At 38.6% G+C, this 26,691-nt stretch overlaps 1 protein-coding gene across 1 annotated transcript in view; it reads right to left on the bottom strand.

Moving 5' to 3' along the window:
• Positions 1-12,325, bottom strand: part of sfl (N-deacetylase and N-sulfotransferase sfl) — a 161,022-nt gene extending 148,697 nt beyond the window's left edge. The window contains exon 1 of the mRNA XM_033332961.2: positions 11,535-12,325. The gene's annotated coding sequence lies outside the window, so the exon portion shown is untranslated. The remainder of the gene's footprint in view (positions 1-11,534) is intronic.
• Between the last annotated feature and the right edge of the window lie 14,366 nt (positions 12,326-26,691).

Here is a 26,691-nt window from a genome sequence, read left to right as displayed (position 1 = left end):
AAGGAAAAAACAAGAAAGAAAAATGGAAGGGACCGAGGGAAAACCGAGATGAAGAAACCGAAACGAGAAGAAGAAACGAAGCTCCTCTTGAGGAAGAAGTTCGAAGAGCGTGTTACGACAGGCTGAAAGCGTCTAGTTATTGGCACACTGGGCTATGGATTCGCTGAGATAAAGAAAGACTTAAGAAGAAAGTGCACTGGTTTGTTTCTTTGTAATCTTGTGTTGAAACGCAATACTGAGTGTTTCGAAGAACGCTCGTTGTTAATAGAGAAAAAAGGGAATATTCTACTATCTAAGTACTGGTTTGAAGAACCCGAGGGATAGTCACAGTGGTTGGTTTGAAAGCAGCATATTTCTTACTAACTATGAAGTTTCTACTAGAGATATCTTAATTGACTGTTGAATTGAACTAATAATAGAACGTCTGTTACATACAATATATACATAGTTTAGGTACTATTTAGCAATGCTAATATAATAGTAATATAATTCACAATAATGTAATAATATAATGTAGAATATATTTCCGCATACTCGGTTTGGGCAGACTAGGTTATTTATATAGATATAGTTTATTATTATAGGATTAACAAAAAAAAAAACAAAAAATTCGAGACCTATCAACGTTTTTATTTTATGCAATTACATATTCGTTAAGTCAAATGTTCGAGACTTTTCACAATAAAAGTAAAAATTTAATGGTGAAATTTCGCTTGATTCGTCAATGACCCAGTTAAAAGTCACAAATATTGGCACAGTGCAAAAATTCGTGTCCGGTTCCAATAGACGTCGCTCAATTATTTGTCCGCGAGTCGCATTTGTTGTCGTGTGCAAGCTTTATAGCGGATAAAAAGAGCGATATTCAGATGTTGCTTCAACAGCAGACTTTTGTGCGTTGATAGTTTTTGCATTGCAAAAAAGCATTCCGAAAATGAGCGAAGAAAAGATTCATTTGCGTCGTGTCATGCTCATGAATTGCGGAAAGGAATCATTCTTTCATACACAATGACGTTGTGCTTAATTTATTGCGAAATAATTTCCGATTTCCAACTGAAGAAGTTGCAGCGAAGGTTTTTTATTGTGCGAAGAATTGATGCGCCGTCTTGGTAAACGTCCTGAATGTTTTTTACATCACTTGTCACCGCTATATTCTTAGAGCGTGACATTTTCAAAATCTTTTTTTTTTTACATTATAAGAATTGTCAAAATACTATCTGCTGTTGAGATAAGAATCGAATATGGCTCTTTTTATTCGCTATGAAGTTTGCACATGCAACAAATGCGTCTTGCAGAAAAATAATTTAGCAACATCCATTGGAATCCAGCAGGAACTTTTCCGCTGATTCAATGTATATTTTAAAATTGATTTAGAAATATTAATTTTGGTTTAATACTTCTCAAAATATTCGATCTCGTTAAGTGATACGTTTTAGAACAGGGAATACATAGTTGGTAATGTAACAGGCGTCGTCCAGACGTTCTAAACTGTTAAAGGGTTAAGCAGCAATTAATCAATTTCAAACATAGCAAAGTTTTTTTATCTAACTACAAAGAAACTAAGTAACAGAAAGTGTAGCTTGACAATAAATATACTTCTCCTGTCAGCGATAAGTCGAGTGTCGAGTTAATTACTCAAGTGCAAACACACTACATGTTTTCATCTCGGCAAGAAAAAGTTAATCAATAAAATATCCAACGCATGCTTCTAAAATACATGGATTTCTGTCAACAACTTTGAACATTAATTAATCAAATTCAAACAAACAACAGTTTTTAAGTTAACTAAAAAAAGAGATCTAACATTTCTAATTTAAGAAACAGCATCTCAAAGCCAAGTAAAGTATTTACGAACATTTCATTTCAAAATCTAATCTTCTTCAAAATTTCATAATATATTTCTATGTGATAAAGACCATAAGCTAACTAGAACTTCGGAAATGGGTTCTAAACACGGAGCAAAGCTCCGAAAACGAGATTTGCCGACAAAGACGCGGGGTGCACGCATCATGACAAAGAACATCGTTTCTGGAACTCGAAGGGGAACTCGAAACACGTCTGAGTCGATGACACGCGTGCCGTCGAATTCAAGTCCCTATGGTGAATGGGAGATAATTTGCCGCAAAGGGGCGAACCTTTCGATGGCATCGATAATGAAATTCGCTAAGTTGCCTCAACGACGAACTGAGAGACACTGACTAACAGCGATCCTGGAACGTGGTTATTAACCCTTTTACATACGAGTGTATCTTTAACTGTGTTTATCTAGCAATCAAGCATTTTAGACGAGAAATATGTGGAAGAAATCTGTACCAAAGATATTGAGTATTAGATAGATGTTCAAGGGAAAATGTTGTGTTGCGTGCAAATTTGATGCGTGTTATTCGGATAATACCTTACAATAACACATTTCCTATTTGGGAGAATATTGCATATCGAAGTTGTGAAAATGTATTTTATGGAAATTTTATTCATACCCTATCGGTTTAATAATATATTTTCTGTACAAAATGAAATAATGTAGGGGAAATACGGCGTTTCGTGCAAATTTTTCCGGAATATCTGATGGTAATAACATATTTTTCATTTGAACGAAATTACATAATGTAGAGTTCCAGGCGAAATATAATTTTAGTCACATCATTCGAAGATAATAATACATAACGATATTGTTTAGTTTCTGTATTCGTGTTTAAATTATGATATTTGGTAAGAGCAACTTTTGAAAATTATTTTTCTTCTGATCCATGTATTTCTTATCCATGAATGACAATAAAATACGTTCAGTCGTATAAAATGCGAGCTCTAGAGGAGACATGCATGTAATTAAGCACAATTGAAGCAAGACTAACAACGAGACAGCATTAAGAGCGAAGACGAAACGCAGTGAATACAGGGCAAGAAGCAAGAATATGACACGTACTTATAGTTCGTCACGCAAGTATCTTCCCACAAAGATAAATATTCACAATGAGTAAAATTTATAGCGTAACGATAGAAGCTACAAATCATTGAGAAATAAAATATACGTAGAATAATAATAAAGATAATAAAATTATTTATCACTTATGATCTAATCTACTATTTTTAATTCTATTGTATATTCTATTTTCCTTTACATACCATTTAACTTCATATTTTACTTTTTATCGGCAAAATCTTCGATAAATTCGCTGAAATAAAGGCACGATGTCATTTATTCGACGACACTTGTTCGTACAGAGTTAAGATCGAAAGAGTGAGATACTCGCGATCGATCAATCGTAACTCCCCAAGATCCACTATCGAGAGAGTTGGAGGAACTCGCGAGCGTTCGCCTGTCGTCTTTCATTGAGAACGAATGTGACCGGGACGAGGTTATCGGGGTCGAACGTAATTCACGGTGACGCTGGCACGAATATCGCATTAAGAACGCCGCCGTCTAGGCTCGCTTACTGGTCACTAGGCCAGGCGAAATAAACGCTTCTTGCTTTTCGCTTTCTCGAGTCGGGCAGTCTGACTGTTTGGGTGCGTAGGATGATTCGAAGTAATGGCTTTAATAGATCGCGTTTGATGGATTCGAGGGAAGTCAACGATCGTTTATCGTCGATAAAAGAAAGACATTCAGTGCTATATGGTTTATTCGCTCCTATTTCGGTGAACGATGTACTTGTTAGGTCAAATATTAATTATACATATATCATACAGGGTGGTTGGTAACTGGTGGTACAAGCGGAAAGGAGTGGTTCTACACGAAAAAACAAGTCGAAAATATAGAATAAACATTTTTTTTTTAAATCTACAGTGAAATCTGTTATAACGAGACGTGATAAAGTGCACGCGTACCGAGCGAAAATTCAAAATCGATTTTCTCAAAAACAAAGACTCAAACGAAAAATTTTTATTCTATATTTTCGACTTCTTTTTTCGCGTAGAATCATCCCCTTTCCGCTTGTACCACCAGTTACCAACCACCCTGTATATACTATTTTCTGCATAATGTATGCCTTGTGTTATTATATCCAGTGAAACTTATCCACGGATTATGGTTTTAATAAAAATTTTGTCGTTATTTCTGTATTTAGAGGTAAGATGACAATAGCTATTATTTTATTCATCACACCGTTCTGAGCCGAAAAACCTTTAGACTTTCTTACATGAACCAACGTTAAAGCAAAAGAATATCTTAAACCTATCGATTAAATCCATCGATTATATCTAGAACTATCTTCTAGTTACTATTTATTGGAACTAGCGCATCTGCATATGGATGGCGAGCGCGAACTCACGTTGTCATCTCCAACAAATTTTGTTCATTTACAAACGAAAGGACTATAATCATTTAGATTCTTAACTATCCTAAGATTAATTCTGTACTTTCAATTTCGTGCTATGATCTTTCCTAAGACATCATACATCTAGGAATATAGAAATTCTAAGATGATCGGAGAACATGGAAGAGTTAAACGACTAATAGGAACATTATAAAAGAACAGTTCAATATAGCGAAAAGTTAATTTACGTTACGATGGATTCAGAACAAGCCACATATACACAGAATCAATCATCTAATCGACTGCACCGATGAATTTTTGTATTTACAATCCAGTAGGGAAATCGCCTCACGATAAAGTAGTTTCTTTGAAACTCTTCGTTCGATTTCTATTAAGGAGATAAGTTTGTGCTCATCGTTCTAGAACAGCCATCGTATATTTGCATTTCGAAGACGTTCGAAGCTTCCCAACGTAAACGGTTTCCATTTCGAAATTGATTTCGCCGGTATTGCGGCTTCATCAGAAGCATATTGATACAGAATTTTAATTCTTCGAGTAAATAGCGATTCGAGCTCATAACTCTTTATTATTCCACCATGCTTTCCATTTAAATTCTACATTCGATGCCGACTGACTTTCTATGAACAAATACAAAGGATCATGAGACTATTCAAGCACTTATTATATGACCTTTTATGAGCCTACTGCGTGCGTTACAGAAACGTGAAATTTCATTAGCGCTTTAACGAGACCCGACTATTATCATTGCATTGATAACGTTGAAAACAACTTTGAAAATGTACATAGAAATTACAAGATACCTAGTGGAAGTATATATGTCGTACAGATACTCTTGAACCTTAAATATTCAATGGGAATATTCAATATTCAATATTTAATATTCATCCTTAACACATATTATATGTTTAAAATATGTTAAGACATTAATTTTTTTCGTAAATATCTTGTGTTGCCTCATTACAGTGCTAGTAAAATTTCAAAATGTTTTATATAGCACACAGTATACGATCATGAAGATTCTGTACGGTGAGTGTTTCATGATTCAGTGTATCCTTGGCGTCTCCAACCTCGATATATTTTCTTTTCTTGCCGACTACTGTAACAGTCTTTGCTGTTGGCTAGAATTTCAGTTTCGTCAAATTGAATCTCCGTAGCTGGACGACGTTCTGCCACGGTAAACTTCGCACACGTAGTTCGTTTTATAGGCGCATCTCTGTTCTCTTGTTTTTGTTACCTGCACTGGATAACGCGGTGCAAAAACAAGTCGAACGGTATCAATTCGAGCGCGAATTTCCGTAGCTACCAGGAAAATCCTACGAAGCGAGCGACCAGCTCTCGTTGGTTCATTAAAACGTGAAACGGTAAACAAATAAGATGTGAAATGCTTGTAAAACGATGCGAAAAAAAAATATTGGAAGATCCCCTGGATGGACGTTTTAAACGTGTCATTGGAAAAACTCGTTGTTGGTTTTTTGTGATAATGAAATATTTCCACGTTTCTAGATTTATAAACGGCTTAAAGTATCGATGAGATGATTAACAACATTATTATGTTTGAATTAAAATTTTCCGCGCCTTAAAGCAGACACGTAACATTATCGCGATATTTTAAATTCTATAAAATTGTAGAATTTCAGTAGAAGAAAAACTAGTGAAGGAAAAATTATGAAATGATTATTTATGCGTAAATTATGAAACGAAATTATGAAATGAAAAATTGAGACTAAAATACTGTATCAAGACAACGGTCAGCTCTTAGTAACGACCGTCCTTAAATTGAAAGAAAATACCCAATTTCTCCCGGAGTGTGAAATATTTTACATCGGATTGATACACATTGCTATTAATAAACTACTTTGTATGCATGAAAATAAATCGGGACAAGCTTCCTAACCGCAAGGGTGGCTATGTTACATCGTATTTTGTTTCAAACCAATCCTCTCTTTTGGGGCTGATTCGAAAGCTACTGAATCTTTGATGGGACTTCGTGTCGTTACTTGGGATACAGAAGGGAAATAGATTTAATACCATGCCTAGACGTCCCTCCCAGACTACAAACGGTGTCTTAGAGTTCCCTTCCACGCCTCACTATTAGTATTCTCTCCCTTCAACTATATCCGCCTTCCTTTCTGTCCTACCCTTCGCGGACTATCCCGCAGATGCGGAATTTTTACTACATCCCCGCAGTGTAGATCCCGAAGAGGAGGGTTCGTACGGCGTTGCATTAAAGGCGAACGCTGTTTAAAGCCGACCTAACCACCGAGAATACCCATCGAACCAACCAAGTTCTCGTATAAGGAAGTCGTCGATCGACTTTCACACCGTCACGCTTCACTTTGTTCAACTTGATCGTTTAGGATGTTCTTGTGTGTCGTTTGAATCTTATCATTTAATTCTTCAACATTTCCTAGATGGGTATTTCGTTTACCAGAGATCAGAAGGATACAATAGTATGGGCTGTAATTTACTCAAATTTGAAAAAAGATAGATTAAACATAATCCTTAGAGTGGAATACCAAGAGGAATATGGTAAGTTCATTATAGTTGATTTTCTGATTTTTGTATTTTATTCGATGACTAAGAGAAAGTATCGCAATACAATGAAGTTGAAATGGGAAATAAAACTTTTTGAAATGAGTGACTTACGAAGGTTTATAGAAATTTAATGGTATAATTGATCGTCTGATGAATCAATATTTTTGGAACATTCGAAAGGCTGGCGGAGAATTGCTTTTAATCTCAAAATGAAATAAAATTACAATTTTGATAATGTGCGAGTGTATTGACAGGACAAATCATTTAAAATCTCAAATTTGGGAATTGTTTCAGGATAACTGAAAAACCTGACTTCTCACATTTTTCATAAGTGATCTGTTTTACGATATGAACGTTTGATGATGCATCTAAGACTGTCTAAGTCAATATAATAAAAAACCTATTACAATGCTACAAGTTTATTCAGTGTACATATGAACTCTGCTTGAGAAGAAAGAACGATTATCAAATAAATTGTTAGTATAAGAGACAGTACAAGAAAAAACACGGTTTCAAATCAAAAGAATAGCATCTTGCCTGTCTGAACCATGAAGCCTCGCATTACCCAGATAAGAAACGCCAGTAAAAGAGAACAGTGCTCGAAAACTAGAGTCCTTGAAGCTTTTACGACTCCGTTCTCAGTGAAACTATCGAGAATTTCAGTCGGCGCTAGAGACCTTCCCTTCTCGCAGTTAGATCAACAGCTAAGAGCCGTGTAACTTAAACAAACGACACCTGAAAACACACTTCGGCATTGTCGTGTGTCTCGACGAGGCAGCACACAGCGACCAGCTACGACTAGCGTAACAAAAATCGACTAGCAACCTGAGCGTAAACTTCGACACGCTCCTCAGACACACTCGAGCTAACAAAAGGCCAAAGAAGCTTCCACGAACATCTCGTCGATTTTTCCACGATTTTTCCTTCCATAATAGAAGATCGCCACTCGCGCACATATTCTACGTCTACATACTCTCTCTGTCTGTCTATCTGTCTGTCTGTCTGTCTCTCTCTTTCTCTCTCTCTGGAGTTTTCTACGTTGGCTTCTTCTGATGCATCTTTCATAGCCAAAGACTTAGCGTGTGTCCCGCATTAAAGCGTCGTGCGCCTAATTTCGCATTCAGATTGTCATTTTCGCGTTGCAACGCAGCGTCTCGCGACACTCGTAAATGGAACCTATTACGGGTCTCAGCAACGAATGCAACAAAACTCTTTAATCTTGACGTTCAAAGGCCCCTCCTCATCCTACTTTTCTATGCAAAATACGAAACAGCCACCGTACAACCGTTTCCCGTTTAATGAACGGACATCTCGGTCAGCAACAAAAACAAAAGAAGAAAAGAAGAAAGAGAAGAAAACACCTGGCTTTAAAAACGTAGCAACAATCTAGAGAACGAGAGAAAGAGAGGCCAGGCAGAGGGTCTAATAACGAAATTAATATCCGTGTTTCCAACGGATAATGGCTCGAGTATCGCGTTATTACGTTCAATTGAACCGTGTTACGTGGAACATCGCTCCGGTATACTTTTCCTTTTTTTTTTCCTCTTCGTTTTTTAAGAAGCTCGTCCTTTAATGGGTCTACGATGTTCGAACACGAGAGATCGGTCGGAGATTTAATAACTACAGCTCATCCGATGCACCGTTATAATACGTAATTTAGTTCTTTATGTAAAGATAACGAGCAAAGAGATAACGAGATTATACTGTTTTGGTTTGAAAGTAAAAATCGCACCTTACACAGAAGTTAAAGGACAGGTTATCCAGGACATTTTTCTTGTCTCTGGAATGGTATTCTTAGTTTCAAGAAAGGGAAGAGGACGGTTACCACAATACGTGGAAATAGGTTTTCGTATTCCCTGGGCGATAAAAGAAACAGGTGAATTCGATTTTCCATAAAACTTTAAATTTCCATGTCACACGGCTTTCTTTCCTCGGAATGCTTGGAATGTTTGAAAACGTTTTTAGTCTTTCATTGCCTAGGCGTATAACAAGTGGGCGGTAAAACGAACCGGTAGTTTCAGGATTTAATGTGTGCAAGTTTCTTTAATGACTAGGAAACGCGAGTTGTGCCTGCTCGAATTCAGGAAGTATTTAAGGAGCCATCAAACACGAAATTCGCACATAGAAATTAGGGTAAAAGTGGGAATCTCGAATTTTATTAACAAGAAACATAAGGTTCAAAAGTTTCATCACGAATTGAAAAAAAATTAACGATGACCAGGAAGTTATCGATTACTTTGATAAGTGATTCTTTCTGAAACTTTTTTTTTATTATTGCAATGGAATTTATATAGGTATTTTAATGCACTGAAAAGATATGGTCCAACGTGAAAGAGAATGATAATTATTCACAGATAAACTGATGGGTTGAACGAACACACATATATAATATCATCTACTCTTTATATCGCTAGGTATTTTTAATAGATGATCACTGCTGTATAATCATATCTTTGCTTCAATAAATCTTCAATTTCATAAGCTCTGCAAAAGTTATCGCGAAATGCCTTTTACTACGAATAACAAATTTCATTATTTGAATATGAAACACTTCGATTTTAAATTTCGTTATAGCTATCATGATTCCATTTCTCTCGGAACGTTTGTTTCAATTTTCCACATAATAATTGAACGCCATATACACTATATACGGCATAACATATACCAAACATATAATTGAAATAGTTAAACGAAATTTCAATCTGAATATGAACAAAAAATGTTACTTATTCGTCTATAAGAGTTTTATATTTCATATCTCCGTGTTTCAACAACATGTAGGAATTCTACGAGCACGAGAACTACGTGTAACTTCGTAATTCGACCGATAGGTTCTATCTAGAAGAAGGCAACGATAATCACGTGACCATACGACACATGCGTGGCATTATCAGTTTCTTCACAGACGTATTTTTCTGCGAACAGTCGAATATGTATTACACATTATCTGTACGTAATTTTAAAGAGACAGTGCATCGAGATGCAATTACTTTTCATGCTAGTTCCGCCATCACGTGACATCATCTCCAAGTAAACGATTGTATATACCAAGCACGTAATGTGATCATGTAATGTACAAGTGTCTCATTACGGTCTTCAAGGTTTCCCTATTCTAATTAGAAAGGAACAAACTCCATATATGGAGTTATTTTTCATTTGCGAAAAAATTATACTAAGTTTAAAACCTTCAAATATTAAATATAACATATATATACATCTGGTGAATAGTATTAGTGTAATGTTTGCTAATCTTCTCTAAGTCGTCTTTCATTTTTGCGATAGACAAATAATTTACGATTAGATACATTTCATAGAAAGACACTTTTGATAGGATTAAAATTATTGTTATCAGTTAGAGCGCTCTCCTATAAAGAAAGTTTCCTGTTGAAAATAACCGTAATTTTACGTAATAGAAACGCAAAATAACAGCTCAGAACTATATGTACCATTTAATTAACCGAAGCTGAATGTACTACGTTCACTAATTCAGATATTTTGAAAATGGATTAACATTTTTCCGTAATTAAAGTAAATGCGTCTTAACTAGATTTTCCGGTAGCACATTTTGTTATACTACGGTTAAATGTAACATATGTATGTCAAAATGTACCTCTAGAACGAGAATCATATAATATGGAAATATATTTTTTGAATATAATAATATCATCTCATTTGGAATAAAAATTTCGATTTAAAAATCCAATTAAAACATTTTGTACTGTACATAAAATATCGTAAGATATTACGTATTTTCTACAGGATTATCTAAACCTTTCAGAAATCAGACTGATTAACCCTACCTTCTGCAAATTTCTCAATCTCCATAAGCTATTTATTGCAAAAAATTCAAAGGAAATTATTAAAAAATTGTAAGATTTGACATATTTTTCTTTACTTCCCAACTTATAAAGTTAATCAATATTAATTCTGGCCAGCTCGATATTTTGTCTTTCGATTCTTCTCACTTTGAACAAGTAGAAGATAGTCGTTTATGTTACAAATCAACATCATCAACTGTTAAAATTTTTCCATCAAAATGTTTTAATCTTAAGCGATGATATTCGTTCTAACACATTATATAGTGAATGGATAGAAAACACTTTCTCAAATCATTTTATCGAAACGCGCAAAAATCAAAATGCAACTATTCTGTTTGCACGTAGCATTGCTTAAACAACTCAATCGATACACCATTTGCGATAACAGTAGCGAATATATTAATCTAATATATAGCTAACGAAGATACTGAAACGCACACACGTATTATATAATCAAGCGTCGCAAATAGCTTATTGTGTATGAACCACTTGAAACAAAACGTCGAATGGCAACCGCGAAGAGTTAAGCCCGGGAATATTCAAACGATCGCGGGGACTAGCTACCAACTGCTCGATACTATACGCATTCATAATTCCAGGAATAAATTTCAGTGAGGAAAGCGGGACGAAATTGCGTCAGACAGATAACAACGGAGCGCGATATGTAGGCATTTAAAAGGACCGCGCTTGTTTACACTCTGGCCGAGCCGACGTACACACATGGCTCTCGTCTCTTTTTGCCAGGCGAGAATTACGCCGACGGCCAGACGCTTCATGTAGAGACATCTCTACATGAGTTTCGTTCAGTCATGCGACAACACGGAAATTTCCTATTGATACAGTTATTTTGATTTTTTGCTCTCGTTAGTTAACAGGGATAGAAGATAAACAATAGATCATTTCAATATACCAGTGAAGAAAAACAGTCGATTCCAAGAAGCGAGCGGCTGAGTTGATACTTCAAACCAAACACACGAACACGTAACCTTCAACGAAACAGCTTTCTAAGAAATGTTTCCCTCGTTGTTGGGACAAGATTCGTTGCTGGATGGTCAAGTCCTTTTTCCTATAAGCCGCCCACTGATCTTTCTTTTCTTCCCAGATTCACTATCTTTCCTCTTCTCTCTTTACCTGTTTCTTTCACATGTTCACACGGAAGAACGTCACCAAAATGTTCACGCCAGGGCGCATAGTAGTTTTCCGCTCCCTTCTGTTCTTTCCACGCGTCCCGTCCTCGTTCCGTTGCAAGACGCACGAGCACACACGGCTGTCACGCGACGCACTTTAGGCGCGATCACGACGAGAATCACGGTATATAATACGCGCACGATCAACAACACAACTAAGCACGTTCGTCTCGATATTATTACAAGCTTAGAGTATAAACGATACGAAAAGAGATGAGATTCTGCGTCACCGCGGCCACGAAACGAACAGAGTTACGTCTCGGCTCATCTTTGTCTTTGGAGGTTAGGTTCGAGTATCTGGCGTCTCTTTCGCTCGCTCGGAAATGCACGCGTATACAGACACTTGGCCTCGCGATTAGTTTCAAATGATTCTGACGACGACACTCAGACAGCATGCACCACCGCGACGCGAGAACACGACCGACTGCGCTCGTCCCTAGCTCGGTAGAACCGGCGAAAAACTACGAGAAAATCCAGCCATGCTGACTGCGCGACCGGCGTCAGACTGCCGCGAGGACAGAGCGGGGATTCAGTTGAGTGGCATCGCCCGACAAGCGGGGTCCCCCTCCTACTGCTTCACTCGACCGCCGGACTCTCACCCCTTCCCTCTCTACGAGTTCCACGCGTTTCTCCTCTTGTCCCTACGACCCTTCCAGCCCCACTACTTTGTCGTGTGGCGCGCCCCTTGCGTCGCCTCGCGAACTTCAACCGAGCTACCTATCCCCACCAAACGTCTGGCCAAGCAGTGAAAGAGAGTCAACGCGAGGAAGAGAAGCACGCACACGCCACGTATAAGAGAGAGATGGATGGAACGAGAATGCGGCGCATGCGCAGTGCATCAGTCGCGGCACGCGGTCGCGCCCAAACGCATCTTCTCGCGATTCTCATATTGATGTACTACGCGCTTGCACTCACGGCGAACCGATTGGGTGCCTCGCGAATACCGAACAACTCATACGTGAAGGATGAACGAAACAGCATCTCGTTAAGAAATCGCTGCCAGATATACAGCCGCTACGCACCTTCGGTTGAGTTACTTTGAAAGCGTTCAAGAATTCGATCAGCGACAGATCACCGACACGCGTGACAAGCAGTTGAATATCCTGTTCTGTTACCGTCTACGCGCGGTAAAGTCGTATGTTATATAAAATATCATGCATATAGTGTAACAGCAAAGGTATCAATGTTATCGTATTTATTCCTTTATCGGGGTTCGAGTGAACTCCATTTGCGAAAGGCGTAACTGGTTCTATATGAGCAACAGCCTTTCCATTCATTTCTTATTTTTGTTAAGATAAGCGATATTTACTCGAGAATAAACTAACGTGCCGATTCACATGCATCTTTCACGCGACAAATTGCGATGCATCCAGTCACAGACAATTGATTACACTTTCGAAGAAGATACACTGGAAGCCTCCACGTATCCGCAGCTTCCTCTGAGACCGTACTCTTGCACGCCCCGAACCACTCCATCCCCTCGGGTCGTCCTTAGAAAACATTTTTCCCTTTTCCATTCGAAACCGGAGCAACCCTTCATCCTCCGGTCCCATCGCTGAATTCTTCAACGATACAATTCCCGGCGCGGTGCACAGTGGCCTCGCGAGCTTCGCGCCACGAAACGAGTCCATGGAAAATGGCGCTCCTGGAGCGGGGTTAACTAATGAATTCCGGCGCGGTTCTGTGCCGGCTCCTCTGCATTTCGAGGTCTTATCACTGGTTGGAAATCAGCCTGCTTGGCAGATGTTCGCCGAAACCTCGACCTCTCTCTCGTTCTTCTTGCGTTTCTTTCGCGGCCAGACGCGTTCCACGTCGCCTCCACCCTCGTAACCTTCGTCGTTTACGTTTTACAGACGGAGAAACGTCGGCGCGCAGCCGAGAGACTCGGCGAACTCGAGCCATCCTCGCCTCCTTTCTTCACCCTTCTACGCCACTAGCTGGATGTGAGTTACCGCGCTACGGAATGGACTCGTCGAATTATTTTCGTTGAATGCCACCGCGGTATCGGTTTCGCGATCGCGAAACTGCCAGAGGGATGATATTAAAATTGAAATGGGCTCGAACGATGCCTCGATTCTTTGGAAAGGGTCTTTAAATAAAGGGTAAATTGTGTTTCCTTGAATAAATGAATGTTCGATTGCGGAATATTGCAAGTGGTTGGTTTAAATGGTATTTAGTCCGCAATTGAAATTCTCGTATCGTAGGTTGTAGGTAACGCAGTTATTTAATTCTAGAATATTTCATTTTGATTTGTATCTTGCGTTTCACGTGATAACAATTGTATAAAATTGCCTTGCATGTTTAAGATTGAATAATCTAACTCAAATTACCCTCATTTAAATAAACCAGTCAGGTCTTGAGAAGCTTTTATTTGTAGTATAGCATTATTTGTTACATTCTTATTTTCTTAATAACGAGAAATATTTGATTAATTTGGTCAATCTGCCAACGAAGATTAGCAAACGATAAGAATCGAAAGAAAAAAGAAAAGATCTCGAAGTACCTATACCGAGTTTCCATTTGCCTCCGTTAAGTAGCGAGCTGTACCTACAAGAAGCATTCGAAAGGACGCATCCGTCTTTCTCCCCTTTGCTACATACGTTTTTCTGAAATCTGTGCCGAACGCGATACCGACTGGCCCAGATTCAACCGCAAGTTCGCTCAAAGAAACTTGTTTCCGCCGCGCACAGGCATATATCATAGAGCTCCTTGTCCGGGGGGTTTACGAGAGGAAATGAAATTCTTTTTTACTCGCTACTCAAAGATACAATCGTATTTCTCCTTGGCGACGGAGGAAATGAAAACTTTCTGGGCGCGTCTCTCTGGCCGCCGCTTTACCATATTGCGCAAATAGAAACATTATTGAGATAAGAATTCCAAATTATGGCAAACAGCTTTTCAGCGTCAAATTCTCTTATTTTAGCAAAAGAAAAAAAAAAAGAAAAGAAAAGGAAAGCAAAGAAGTTGAAAGAAATTGTCGATGAAGTTTCTATTGTCACGTGAAATTTTCCCCAACGATTGTTGGATTTTCTGTTATGGAACGATCATGAATTTCCGAGCCGATAATAGTACGAATCCGAACGGTTACCTTGCTTCCGTTCGTTCTTCCTCTTGAACGCGATACCGACCGCGTCTTACAATAGGCGGAAACTGAAAACGTCACGTAGCAGAATGAAATTCAACCACATATTCCCCAGGAACGTCAAACCGGTCTGATCGCGCGCTGTCCACATTGCTCGAGTACACACTACCTCACGACGCCTTTGTCACTAGGCGACTAGCTCGTCTTATTTGTCATTTCTTTTATAGGAGTCGACATCCCACGTCCTTAGTCGCTTCGAACCGTCGATCGAGCAACAGGAAGACCAAAGATTCTTTTGACGAGACTCGCTTTCTGTTCTGGTGTCCTTTGTTGAAGTTTCTAATTTGTAGGAATTTTTATTCATCGGTATAGTGTACATTCTTTATTAGCACATCATCCATGGAGAAATCTCACTTTCGAACAAACATGCTTCCATGATGGAAGACGTGTTGATTGGTAATTATGAGTTGTACGATAGATTGATAATTTGTAAAATTGATAATAAAGTTGTGCATCATTTGCACAATCGATGACATGTTAACAGTCCGAAGCTATTAATGACTATAATGTATAACTTGTACTTAAGGAATCAAATTGGAAGTCCATGTATTTTGTAAAGAATCGTTCAAATTCGAAAGACTTCATTCTTCCAATACTCTGAGATTCCTACTAAAAATTAGGAATCGATTATTTTGTCTACTTCGATAACTTTAATGTTAATATTGATTTTGTTTGCAGGCATACGCTCTACCCTGCATATACTTTCCGCTGCATTCTCTTCCTACTCGTATCTTTCGTTTCCACATCTGCACAAATTCTACAATTTCTTATCTTTCATTCGTCGATCACGCGATACATTCATGTTATTTACTTTCGATTTGCTCTTCTGATCTTTTTATTGACGAAATAAGATTAGAAATGCAGAAAAGGCGATATTATTTCTTACGCAAAAGTCGATAAATAAATACACGGGCAAAAATGAATTCCTATAGCGAACATACATCACTTAACCATTTTATCTTTTGTAAATTCTGATCACTTTCATCGCGATGATTTTTGTCAACGCTTAACCACTATCGTCTGTAGTTGGAACAATTACATACTTCGTCGTTGAACGTGTTCCACAGTCAGTGTGAGTATCACGATTGTGTGATCAAACGACCATGGTGAGATCTGACGCATCGAAGGGCGCGATAGGTGCTAATTAAATGCGCCCTTTGACGCGATACAAGACCCACAGACCGTCTAACAATGAACATGCCCTTCGTAATATTGATCGGTGGCGTGGTGTTTCACAGTAAAATAAAGGCGACTGTTACACGCGGCGTGATTGACGGCGCAAGCTCGAATTCTACAAACAAAATAAATTGCCCGTCAATCATGCTTAATTAGAGATATTTCCCTCTTTCCACGTTATCAAAGACATTTCCCCTTTTTGCACCCGAACGCATCGTGCACGCGCCGTAAATGCAAGAACACCGTTTGATTTTCATTTTCTTTCTTTTTTCCCCTACCGATACATTGTACTCGGCAAAACGAGTTGGAAACTAATATTTAGAACTATACCAACGGTGCCGTTAGCAAAAGTATACTGCTGGGAGTACGTTAACGTTTAACCACATGGGGTCAACATTACACGGTGAATTATGCTTCTAATATCGGTTTACTTCCGTAGCCCTCTTTATTAAGCTTTCTGTTGCATTCTGCTACGAGTGTTATGGTGAATCAACATTTTCATCGATGTTCTAATGAATAATATGTTTAGAGGAACTGATAACGCGGCTCGGTTACATAACTCGGAAAGAACGAAAACCATGCAGTATATTCACCAGAGATTACAGATATTCGACCGGTATCGGATGCAATTCTTGTATCGAACGGTGCTGTGTACATTGTACATACATTTTGATATAAAGCACCGTTAAAATCTCTGCTAGTAGTATCGGCGTAAAACGCAATCTAGCAAATCTCTCTTTTTTTTATTCGGCAACATCAACCACTATAAATTCTTCCGTTAATCGTCCGCGTTACTTAAATTTCATTACGTATTTTCAGATTTCAATGGTCTTTGCTTCTCTGTGTTCCGGAGTTTAATCAAGAAATTTGCAGTTGACGTCTATCTATATACATATATATAGAATGTCGTTCAAATGTTCGTAATCAGTAATTCATTCCATTCTATTCGTGACATTTATGTAGTTTGTATTTGAAAATTGTGAAACGATCTTATTTGCTGTTCATTTTTCAAACCCAAAGTTTCTAAATTAAATATACAATTTATGGTATCGTCCAAAAGTTATTACAATCGTTACTCTTCGTTCGTAACACTCGAAACCAAAAGTTTCTCTAAAATTAACTTAATCCTTAATCTGCAATTACTTATCGATCAACCGATACGAGACGATGTGTGACAGCGAAACTTGGTTCGATAGTTTGCAAGTTGCATTGCGTACGGCATCGAGAGACTCGCAAGCTCGACGAGCATTTACGCCCGAATTGCTTGCAATTTAGCAAATCTATCAGAAATCACGACTCCTTAAGCGGCCGTCGATCAGCGTTCACCGCGCCGTTTAAACGGCTCCGCTTAGATTAGGCGACGTCTCGCGTCGAATCCGGGCCATCAGCCGAAACGCATCGCAGTCATTAAGCCGGGTATCGATTAAGCAGCATCGCGGGGATGTTTGTACGTCTACGATGGGCCGATGCTGTCTGATTTATTAACGAACTCGAATGCCTCCGTTGGAAATTAACCTTGTCTATCCAACATGTTTCTGCACGCGGTGCAGACACGATCGTCAGCGAATTCGTCGACCAATGGTACATTAACTAATTACCCCCCGAGCGAACTTCTAGACACTGTTTGGTTATTGGAAGCTAGATATACATTATGTTAGTTAGCAGTCGATTTAATTAAGTTGCACGCGCGACGGAACTTGCGAGTATCGCGGTGACAAGGTGAATTGAAACATGTAGATAGAATTGAGGTTCGTTACGTTAGAAATGTTATTTATGATACTGGCGAACTGGGTTCTCTAACACCAGAATTACTAAAGTGGTTAAAATTATCAATTCGTAATTTTTTCATAGAAATTTTATAAATCTTCAATGGAGCGTTTCTAGAAATTTGAATGATTTTTCGTAAAATACGCGAATGAAATATGCTACTTTATTGTGGTATAGACTTAATCCTATTCCTTGCGCTTTAATTTCTGTGATACAAGTTGTATACTGTAGTTGTCGGTAGTAATAGGTTAAGATTAGGAAGGATAGATATTGTTTGGTTATTGGGAGCTTGTTATAGATTATGTTAGTTAGCAGTCGCTTTAATTAAGCACAGATACAACGGAACTCGTGAGTATTACAGTGACAAGATAAATCGAAATGTGTAGATGGAAGAGGATTGAGTTGAGGTTCGTTACGTTGGAAATGGGCTAGGACATTAGCGAACGAGTCCTTTAATCCTAGCACTACCGGTATGATCAAAATTACTATTTCGTAATTTTCCATAGAAATATCATAGATTCATCGCGGTACATTTTTAGATGTTTGAATGATTTTTCGTAAAATATATCAATAAATAGAAAAAGCTTATATTTCTTATTGTATTATAAATCTTGCCCTATGCTTTGCACTTTAATTTTTGCGATATAAGCTGTATACTTTAGCCGTCGGTAATTCCAGTTTAAGACTAGGAAGGAAAATATTGCTTGGTTATTGGAAGTTGAATATACATTATGCTAGTTAGTAGTCGCTTTAATTAAGCCCACGTACGACAAAATTCGCGAGTATCACAGTGAAAAGGTAAATCGAAATATATAGACGGAAAAGGATCGAGGTTCGTTACGTTGGAAATGGCGTAAGAAACTGGTGGACGAGTCCTTTAAGACTGGAAAGGATAGCCTGTAAGCTCCGTGAATCGTCGGTTTCAATCGTTTAGACATTTATCGATTACGGCGTGCAGGGTTACCTTCGTTAACGAGATATTTAGTTGAGACGCCTGAAGAGAAAGAGGAGTTCTCGTTGGTACGAGCCAACGAACTGAACCGAGTTTACTTGGTATCGATGTAAACAGGGAAATTTCCTGCTGGATAAAGCCGATCCCCTGATGAAATTGCGATTAAACCGTCCCTTGTAAAGCGCTTAATGTCTAAGTATTCCCGGTGCGTAGATTGCAGTGGTTTTTATGGACGCGGAAATGTTCGAATAAAAATAATATTAATAAAAAAATTATGTGTATATATATATTGATGCTGTCATTATAGTAATGATCATACGTTTATTAAAGCCTATAACAGTGTATCTATGCAGAATCACATTAGTACCTATTATTCTAGGATGGTTCGTATATCAAAGACGATCATAGCAGATTTTTTAGTCAAGTGAATAATAACTTTCAACGAGAAATAATTTATAGACAAATATAAATAGGAAAAATCAATCTCAATCATCTCGGTGGTACTTCATGTTTACGAACAAATTGAAGAATTTTTTAATTGTGATATGAAAATTCTGTCTGTTATTCTTGTGGAGTAAAAATAGAATTTAGATAATTGAACAGCATAACTTTGCTTCGTACCAAAAATTGATCGGGGAATATAAATAACACAGTCTTTCATTGTTCCTAGAAAATAACTAAAACAAAACTACTGGAAAATGTAATACTCGCTGTAATATTCCAAGATCGAAGAATATCCACCTTTATTTCGCGGGATTTGTTCTCTGTCATCCCTAAATTGTTCCCATCATTAACGTCGATGAAAACGAACAGCAAGGATATCCGAGGTGATTGTATTACAACCCCGAAGAGTCATATCCATGTATCATAAACTCGAACAATTTCTCGTCCGGTCTCTTCGCACGGCACCAGCGATCCCGTGTCTCGGTTGTTTCCGATACAAAATTGACTCAGCCTCGTGTTCTCGAATAACGTTCCGCTGCAACGTTTCTCCAAAATAGGAAGACGGAGGAACCTACGTTCCCTTGAAGCGGATACACGTCGATATGCTGTGCTAACGACTTCTATTATAAAACGAATTTCTCATGCATTACCGTACCACGTTCGTCGTAAGCTTCTTTCCTTCGCGATAGATTTTCGATGCTGCAGCATCAGATAGGAATGAGAGAAGCAGCGAATGTTTTTGAGACAATCGAGCCGCTCACAGACCAAGGTTCGCTCTTTGAAATTTTTGAAATTTTAACGAGGAAGCACTTGATTGATGCGAATTCTTATACATTTATGGGAAATACAAAAGATGCAATAATGCGCATGATACGCAAAAATATATAAAGAACACGATGCACGGTGCTCTTTATTACATTCAGTAGATGAAACAAATTTGTAACTAGCTTTCGTTTCTCTAATTACGTTCGTGAAAATATAAATTTGCATGAATATCCAAAGTCTACTTTATAATTTCATGAAATTTTTCCACCTTTTATTTCGCAGAGTTAATCGATTTGGCAAACAAGCGAGTGGCTCGGGATACGGTTCCATCGTGAAATTGATGAAACTGGCCTCTCGACAAGCATCTCGTCCTCCGATATCGTCACGGTTACGGTATAAATCAAAATGCCTAGCCTGACTGGAAGAAGCCCGAAAGGCAGAACAAAATCCATAAATTTCCGGTTTGCCGCGGCCATCGTGGTTTCCGTCAGAAGTTCGTTCAAGTTCCGAAAGTAGTATATCCGGCGGTCCCTCTCGACCCACGAGCCAGGCGTAAATAATGCGAAGGCCACCGCGGCCGGAGGATAGCTTTTGAGGGGTAGTTACCCTCTTTCGCGGCGCGAATAGTCGAGACGTTCGTAAACAATACGAGTTCGTTTGAAGGATAAAGGATCTCTGGGATTTTTCGAGGAACTTGTCGGTGATGTTAGGGATGGGTTTGTTTTACTGGAGGAATTTCATTATCCACTCTCCTTTAAGGAAGTAGCGGTTTAATTTGATAGCTATACACGTGAAATCTTTTTAAGTACATGTTAAAAGATTTGTTCATACATTTGTTACATGGTACAATAAAATTTTATGTGTTCCAAGCATAGCTATATATATAATACCGTGTATGTGTATATGTTCGTAAAACTCTGTGTCCAACATGTTGGTATTATTCCTAACGCATGTTATAGGTGTTTTACGCATCGATCATTCGATTGGTTCGAGCATATGACATATTCTATAAATATGAAAAATAAGCAGTTGTAGATACCGATTTTAATGAAATTAAACATTTTTCATATATTCCTGTATTTTGACGTAAAAATTGTCGCAGGAGTAAGTTCATAACGTCTTTCAAATACACTATAAGCCATGGTACAATATTTTGAAAAAACTGACTTCTTAAAATTAGATAAATCTTATGCCTGCCTCAATTGTATTCCCTTCAAAAATTTATAAAATAATACCTTCATACAGGATAATGAAAGCACAATGTCTCATTCTAACGAGCGTTTAGTTCTCTGGAGAACGACCGTCATTGAAAAATCCCCGCGAATTCTCGGACAAACTACAAATTCGGGTTAAAAGTTACCGTATCGACGAGCGGAACGTGCAATTCGAAATGCGCGAAAAACCGCACGAACGAGACCGTTGCAGAAGGGATGTGTAAAACGCCCGCATCGAATTTACGAGTTTCCAATTTTAAAGCAATCGACGAGCGGAGAGCTGCTGCGAATCACGAGCACAGAAACTCACGGCTCTTCTAGTTCCTCCATTATGAAACTTTGTAGCGTTGCCGCGCAGCCGGAAACCGTGGAACATCATCCTTTGAAATTTTCGCGCGTAACGTAAGTACAAGCGCGTGCTTAGTAGTCTTGTTTCACCTACGTTCGTGATTAGTGTTGAACATTTCAGAGGAATATATTATTTAGTTCCCTAGGTTTATTGGTCAGGTTTACAGTGAATGATGTAAGAAATTATAGAATTCAAGATATTTTATAAAGAATAATATTTGTAACGTAACTATGACACTCTTTTATAAGCTTTGCACCCCGTCGTACTTTTACGTCGTACGGCAATTTAAAATCTGCTGTATCCTAATTAAAATAAAAATAGTTATCTCAATTTTATATAGTCCGTTTCATAATAAAATAAATTTAGGTGTAACATGTAAAGTCTACTACATCTTATTCTCTCCGTATCGAACCCAACAATCAATGTTCCCATTATCGTCAACGTTCCACTAGTTCATAGTATCGTTCGCGTCGTAGCGGATTTTAAAACCTTCCCATCCTTTAAATCTTCTCGGTGTTTTCCTTTGCGCGATTCGCTTTTATTTCCCTTCGTTGCCACCCTTTCTGCCGGTTTCTCCCCCCGATCCCACGCCTTGAAACGAACGACTTTTCCGCGGAGTCGATCGTTTCCATTCCGGAATTTCTCATCAAGGTTTCGCGCCGCCGCCGCGTAGCTAGCGGCTGACTTGCTCGCCCCGGCTCCGCTCGTAATGAGTTCCGCGCTTTGTGACTGCTCGCCGCTCGCGCCTTTTGTTCGCCATAATAAAAGGACTCGGCGTTGCCGACTTCAATTAGGCTGCAGGTCGAAAGTCGCGCTCGGAAGTATCGGCACGGTGTGAAGAACATCGACAATTACGTTCGACTTCGGTTGACGAAGTGAAGTCGGTTCGATTGCGCTTGTTCAACCGGTAGCAGTCGCTTGTGGTAACCTGTTCGTCGATCGAGATGAATCGTTCCGCGAAACTACTCCGTTGCAGACACGTTTTTACTTCTCAGGTGTAATAATTTCATTCTGTAACTTGGTTCTTTTGAAGTTCCTGGCTAAAGCTAATTCTCGATACTTCAACGATCCTTCAACAACTCGTGGCTCGATAATAATTTATGACTTTTCTCTCAACTTTCCAACGATTTCCAACGATTCACATTAGACTTGAACTAATCGCACGTACATACGTATATATTTTTTATGTGCAACCAGATCTCCACGTATACATAGAGATTTCTTCTTCTCCCGTCATAGCACGAACATCCGCTTGGCTTTCGATTACGTATTTGTCATCCATGCTAATTATTACCCACAAAATCTGGAGTTCTTCTTATTCTTCTTATTATGCTTGAAATGTGGTAGCATAAATTGTAACTTGACGAGATACGGAGTTAATTTTTAAAATATTGGAAATATGTCACATTAGGGGATTGGATTTCTGGCATGGCATTATTACATTATTACTAACTCGATGGAATTCACAGATTTTGACCCTAATTTATGTTTATTTCATTACTAGATATCTAACCTGTTGATAGGCATATATAGTAGAGTACATAATTGAGCTTTCCGATGCTTATCTATATCTGAATATATATATGATGAATAATTAATCAAAAATTTGTTGTAAATACATTACGTGTATAATATAAATCCTGAAACAGATACCGAAATTTGTATAAACGATAATTCTCTAACATTTATACATGGTACCTAAAATCTGTCTCTGTGTTATTTATATTTATATAGTCGTATGAACTGCGAGGTCAGGTTCCTGAAATTGACACCGTCACATTCGATCATTCTTACCTCGTTCGACGATAATTAGCGGCACACACGATGCAACATTTTCGCGGAAATTAGGCGACGATTCGAAGCGGATCGTCGTTGCTCGTTAGCCAACAGGATTTTCCCGAAAATTTCGAACAGTGACGCGTCTTCGTGGTGAAATATCCGCGGATTACGCGACTAATATACGTCAGCGGGTTCATCCTCCGCAGAATTATGACGAAGATGAATTCATTGTCTGTCCTCGCGCGGATTGAAGTAGGTACACGTAATTCATCAACGTAATTGAGCGCTGCTCGCGAGTTTAGCGACGACGAAAGAGAGCGTAGTCTCTCTTTCCTCCCGCGAGCCATTTCGTAATGGCCCGTTAATTTCAGCCCTTTTGTTTTCACAGACTTTGCTGCCAACTTTCTTCCGCGTGGATACGCCGCGCGCGGCTTTCTTTGCCTTTCAACGCACGACACTGACCATCCCTGTGTCTCTTGAAAAATTCAACGAATCCAGTAGAACGATCCTGGCTCACGGTTAATTGGCCTCCGACACTCCATTTCGCAAATTGCAAAAAGCAATGCCAGGATACTGTTGTACGTAGGTGCTGGCGTCGAGTGGCTGCAGCTTGTTACTGGAAAATCGCTGGGACGGACGAAAGGAATTCGAACGATGGACGCGCTTACGCGTGTGACCAAGTGCATCGTGCAGGGAATCAGAAATTAAGTCTGCTGGCATGGCTGATGTTGAACAATTGTTAGTTTCGGTGAGCACTCTACTAAATTATTCCACTTTCCACGACGTCCGTGCAATTCGAAGAATTTCGCAGTTTCGGAAAATTCATGTTGCGTTGCTTTATGTAGACTCGTTCCCATGAATGTTTACTATTTTAACGACAATTCAGATATGCATCATATACTTTTAAAATGATGATTATAGGATACCTAATTTTTCAGCCCCGTTCGTATTAGCTGAGCTCGCTTTGACAAGATGGTCGTCTGCGAGTCAAATTATTGATTAAATCGAATTTTAATTATCGAATGAAGAAAAAGGACATTATTGTGGAAAATAAATAGAGAATTTCAAAAATATCTCAGTCCATATCGCGAGGGTGTTCTGTTACAGAAGATGGTATAACGATGACTGAATAAATATTTCAAGCATCAAATTGTTATATCTGAACAAGTACGATGCGATTATTTCTTGATATTACGAGATGAACTTCTCTAAAGCCTGATATTCGACGTTCTTTACAAGCAATGTGGCAAGTCGACGCTATATTAGCCCTCATCGAGATCCTCTTTCGCAGACGAGATCATCAGACGCACCGGTTCACGGTCGTCGCGTACAAACAATGATTATTAAGTTTGAGATACGGGACTAGATTGGCTGGGTAAATTAGGCACATTAGCCTGTATGCACAAGGCCAAGATAGTAACGCTCGTTGTTTCGAGACAGCATCTTCGTTGCAAGGGAACGAAGAACGGTTGGAACGCGAGTCGCGCGAGAGGAAAAAGGCCAGGAACAAGAAAACTCCATTACCCCGCTCCTTGCCAAGCATTCTTGCTGGTGAAAGATCTTGCTTCAACGATCGCTAATTTCTCGTAACAGAATCCTTTCGACGCCCTTTTAACATCCACGTCAGGAAAGATCCTCGGGTTTCCTCGCGTACGCTGCTTTGTGTGAAGGATATGATTGCCAAGATACGATCGCTTGAAATGTTTCCTCAGCGACATGACAAAATGAGAATTAGGTGGGAGAAAAATTGTTGGTTTCGATCGAATTGATCGACGAATGTTTTTTTCATCGAGAATTTTTTATACTTTGGTTACCTAACGTTACCATCAAATTTAATAGAGTTATGAAACGTGTGCTTAAGAAAGTTTTTGATTGGTTTTAGAATATTTTTTTTTTAAATATCTGGAAAAATATGTAGTCTGATATTCGGGTATTTTAGATTGTTTTTACTTTAAGTGCAATTAACGCATCCGACGTTATTAAAAGATTATTCTACCTTTGGAGTGCAGTAAAGCCGTTTCATCAGAAACGATTTTTGATACGCATGCCCATTATCATCATTATTATTATTCATTTATTCGGAATAAAATCCAGCCAGTGTACCTTAACAACTTAAGAGATATAAATAGTGATTTTCCTGAGAATCAAGTCGAACACCACTAAATTGTTGAAGCAGGCGCTGTACAGAAGCTTTGCAACCTTGTTGCTTCGTATGTAAATCGAGCAACTCGTTCGAAAATAATTTTCTACCTTCAAAATGAAATTCTCGGAAACGCGTGTTTTTGACGAGTATACTCGTCATCGTTTATTTTATGCGGCACATTTTCGGTACAGCGAAGAGATCGCAACAGCTAACTGGTTAACGGTAAAATACGTAAGAAGATGTGTAAACAAACAGATCTCCAAACAATCTCAACTTTATTTCGCATCTTCCTCTAAACAAATTCGAAAAACACGCTCGTAAAACAAAACCCCAAACACCTTTCTCTAATTCGTACAGAGCCTAACTCTTTCACCCTCCCAATCTGTTCCAGTTGGAAACACGGAATTCTCTGTTTTCATCTCTTCCGAACAACTTCCTGACAAAGTGGCTCGTTCTCAAGTGGAACGCAGTCGACGGCAACGAGTCCGAAAACACGAGGCAAACGTTGTGTCTGGCGAGCGGAAGGCACGCGTCTCCTTTGGCTTCGTAATCTAAGCGGAGAGCGAACAGTGCCTAATTCTCGTCCAATTTCCAGCGTAGGGAAACCGGTTAACGGCACGACGCAACTCGTAGTATTCGCTGAAACGAGTTTCGATAAAGTTAACGCCGACCAGTACCGGCGACACTCTGCTCAGACGTTTAGATAAGTTAACTGTCGCTACGAATACACGAATATCCATGTATTAACATGGATGTAACAGTGTATTCGTTTTTCAGCTTCCTTGCACGATTGAGCTAATATCATTAGAGGAATTTCATTAGTTCGAAGTATTAGCGAATTCTGTCGCACGATGCTAGTAATAAATTCTTTTATTTTTACTATGCAAAATATAGCGTTTTGTATATATTATGTTATCCAACTTAATTTAATAGAAATATATTAACATACAGATGCGTTATTAGTTGAAAATGTGAAAATACTAAATTAGAAATAGCTTTTGAAAATATCATATTGAGTATAAATTAGTTGGAATAAAATGTTCAATGGAATTTATTACGCAAAGGGTATTGATATCATTTTCTTAATTATCGACTAATCAGCAACTTTGTTATTTATATTATTAAATTAAAGTCAAGTAAAAATATTAA

This window comes from Bombus vancouverensis, chromosome 5, assembly GCF_051014615.1.
Source record: "Bombus vancouverensis nearcticus chromosome 5, iyBomVanc1_principal, whole genome shotgun sequence".
NCBI lineage: Eukaryota > Metazoa > Arthropoda > Insecta > Hymenoptera > Apidae > Bombus > Bombus vancouverensis.
The sequence above is the reverse complement of the archived record's forward strand: the minus strand, read 5'-3'. Positions and strand labels throughout refer to the sequence as shown.